This window comes from Orycteropus afer, unplaced genomic scaffold, assembly GCF_000298275.1.
Source record: "Orycteropus afer afer isolate SDZICR_OR568_19922 unplaced genomic scaffold, OryAfe1.0 scaffold00022, whole genome shotgun sequence".
Lineage (NCBI taxonomy): Eukaryota > Metazoa > Chordata > Mammalia > Tubulidentata > Orycteropodidae > Orycteropus > Orycteropus afer.
In genome coordinates, this window is record NW_006921609.1 from 1125512 (window position 1) to 1129016 (window position 3505).

At 39.7% G+C, this 3505-nt stretch overlaps 1 non-coding gene across 1 annotated transcript; it reads left to right on the forward strand.

The window, feature by feature from the left end:
- The first annotated feature begins 3090 nt into the window (after positions 1 to 3090).
- On the forward strand, positions 3091 to 3197 carry LOC122152244. Its single transcript, XR_006164473.1, has one exon. It is a non-coding gene; the product is annotated as a U6 spliceosomal RNA (small nuclear RNA).
- The last annotated feature ends 308 nt before the right edge of the window (positions 3198 to 3505 follow it).

The following is a 3505-nucleotide window of genomic DNA, read 5'->3' on the forward strand; positions in this document are numbered from 1 at the left end:
CATAATTTATTATGATCCACACAATCAAATGCCTTTGCATAGTCAATAAAACACAAGCAAACATCTTTCTGGTATTCTTTGCCTTGAGCCAAGATACATCTGATATCAGCAATGATATCCCTCATTTCACATCCTCTTCTGAATCCAGCTCTCATTTCTGGAAGTTCTCTGTCAATATACTTCTGCAACAGTTTTTGAATTATCTTCAGTAAGATTTTACTTGCATGCAATATTAATGATATTGTTCAATAATTTCCACATTGTGTGGTATTACCTTTCTTTGGAATGGGTACAAATATGGATCTCTTCCAGTCAGTTGTCCAGATAGCTGTCTTGCAAATCTCTTGGCATAACCGAGTGAGTGCCTCTAGTGGGCATCTTTATGTTGGAACATTTCAGTGGGTATTCTGCCAATTCCTGGAGCCTTGTTTATTACCACTTCCTTCACTACAGCTTCAACTTCTTCCTTCAATACCATTGGTCCTTGATCATATGCCACTTTCTGAAATGGATGGACATCAACCAATTGTTTTGCATACAGTTTCTCTGTGGATTCCCTCCATCTTCTTTTGATGCTTCCTGCATCATTCAATATTTTGCCCAAAGAACCTTTCAATATTTCAACTCAAGGTTGAGAATTTTTCCTCAGTTCTGTCAGCTTGAGAAATGGTGAGCCAGCATTTAATAAAAGTTCTTCCCTTTTGGTTTTCTAACTCCAGGTCTTTGCACATTTCATTATTGTGGTAGTTAAATTTGTTTGTCAACTTGGCTGGGCCTAGTTGACTGGCTGATCAGCTGGATGTCGTGTTCCTGATGATGAGACTGGTAATCAACTCCATGTGAGCATCTGAGTAGCTGTAGTCTGCTTCCTGTATATAAGGAGAAGCATTGGGAATAGTCTCTACCCTTTTGTCACCCTTGCATGCTGAATGTAGCCAAGTCATTGTTCAACAGCCTGTCATGCCCTGCTGATACTGGGACTTTGCCTGGACTTGACTTAGGGCCTGCTGTGTTATTTGGTAACATTGGGATGATGCCTTTTTATTTCTCAGCCTTGGACTTGTCAGCCCCTGCAGCCAGAAGCTGTTTGAATGAAGAAGAGCACCCAGTTTCAATGGGCCAGGAGCAGGAGGCAGAGTTAAAGCCCAAGGCTGAGGGGCTTTCACCCAGCCCCTAGAGTTTAGCACTTTGAATTCAGACTTAAAGCCTCCAAACTATAAGAGAATAAACTCCTATTTCTTAAAATTAACCCATTTGTGGCATATTCCTGTCAGAGCAGCACTAGGTAACCAATAGAATTATAATAAATGACTTCATCTTTTTGAGCTACTCTTTGAAATCTGTTGAGCTCTTTTATCTTGTCATTTCTTCCATTTGCTTTAGCTACACTCTGCACAAGGGCAAGTTTCAGAGTCTCTTCTGACATCCATTTTGTTTTTTTCTTCCCTTTCTGTCTTTTTCATGACCTTTTGATTTCTTCATGGATGATGTTCTTGATGTCATCCCACAATTCCTCTGGTTTTAGGTCATTGGTGTTCACTGCATCAAAAGTATTTGTGAGATGGTCTCTAAATTTAGAAGGGGTATATTCAAGGTTGTATTTTGGATCTTGTGGACTTCTTTTAATTGTCTTCAACTTCAAGTTGAACTTGCATATGAGCAGTTGATGGTCTGTTCCACAATCAGCTCCTGTCCTTATTTTGGCTAAAGATATTGAGCTTCTCCATCACTTCTTGCCACAGATGTACTTGATCTGATTCCTGTGTACTCCATCTGGCTAAGTCCACATGTATAGCCACCATTTGTGTTGTTGAGAAAATGTATTTGCAATGAATAAGTCATTGGGCTTGCAAAATATTATTATGTGATCTCCAGAGTTATTTCTATCACCAAGGCCAAATTTTCCAACTACTGGTGATTCTTCTTTGTTTCCAACTTTTACATTCCAGTCACCAGGAATAATCAATGCATCTTAATTGCATGTTCAGTCAATTTCAGACTGCAGAAGTTGACAAAAATCAATGAATAAGGAAGACCAAAGAAGGATTGATGCTTTTGAGTTGTGGTATTGGTGAAGAATACTGAAAGTACCATGTACTTCCAGAAAGACAAAGAAATCTGTCGTGGAAGAAGTGCAGCCAGAATGCTCCTTGCAAGTGAGAATGGCCAGACTTCATCTTACCTCCTTTGGTCATGTTGTCAAAAGGGACCATTCCCTGTAGAAGGATATCATGCTTGTTAATGTGGAACATCAACAAAGAAAGGGAAGACCCTCAACGAGATGGATTGACATAGTGGCTGCAATGTGGGCTCAGGTATAATAAGGATTGTGAGGCTGACACAGGACCAGACAGTGTTTCATGCTGTCATACATAGGGTCACTTTGCGTCAAAGCCAACTCGACAGCACCTAACACTGCCCACAACAGCACAATATTCCTATGGCAAAGAAAGACACAGAGAGGGGCACAAGATTTACAGACAACAAAAAGAAATACTATTACACATGCAATCAAGCAATATCAGTACTAACAAACAATAATCTGCAAGTGGATACAGAGGCAAACAGGCAAGCTGAACAGGTATGGATAGATGAAGGGGACTATATACTTAACCATATATAGGTTTGACAGAGGTATTTATACAAAGCATTTGAATGTGTTGTATATATAGCCATATATACAGTAGAGCAATTTAGGGAAAAACTATGAAAACGTCTTAGCTATAACCAAATATCTTGAGGTAATAAATCACTGGGCTTAGGGGCTTAGGGCCACTGTCTTGGGGTACAGTTAAGTCAATTGGCATAACATAGCTCAGAAAGATGATGGTCTATATCGTACTTTGCTGAGTAGGGAGTGGGATCTAAAAAGCTAGCAAGTGTATATCTGAGGCACAACTCTTGGTCTCTCTCCACCCAACAGTTTAATTGACCACATAAACCTCAGCTTCTTCAACACTGAGAACAAAAGAACTAGATGGTACCCAGCTACCAATACTGACCACTCTGAACAGGATTACAGTAAAAGCTCCTAGACAGAGTGGGAGGAAAATGTGGAACAAAACTCAAAATCATAAGAAAGGTAAAGCTGTGCTCGCTTCGGCAGCACATATACTAGAATTGGAACCATACAGAGAAGATTAGCATGGCCCCTGCGCAAGGATGACACGCAAAGTCGTGAAGCGTTCCATATTTTTTTGCTCTGTAAATCTTCACCCAAATCTAAATAAAATAAAATTAAAAAAAAAAAAAAAGAAAGATAAAGCTTACAGGTCTGATAGAGATTGGTGGAACCCTTGAGACTATGGCCCTTAGGTTATATGATTTGCAGCCAAATAATAGACATGCCGATAAGGTGAACAATAATAACAGGGAGGTATGCCCTCCTTAGATCAATCAACCATACACATTTAAAAGGGTAGCATCTGCCAGGAGTAAAGCTTAGGAGTCAGGAAGGGATAGGAAAGAAGGATGATTAGAAATGGGAAACAAGAAGGAAGTGAGA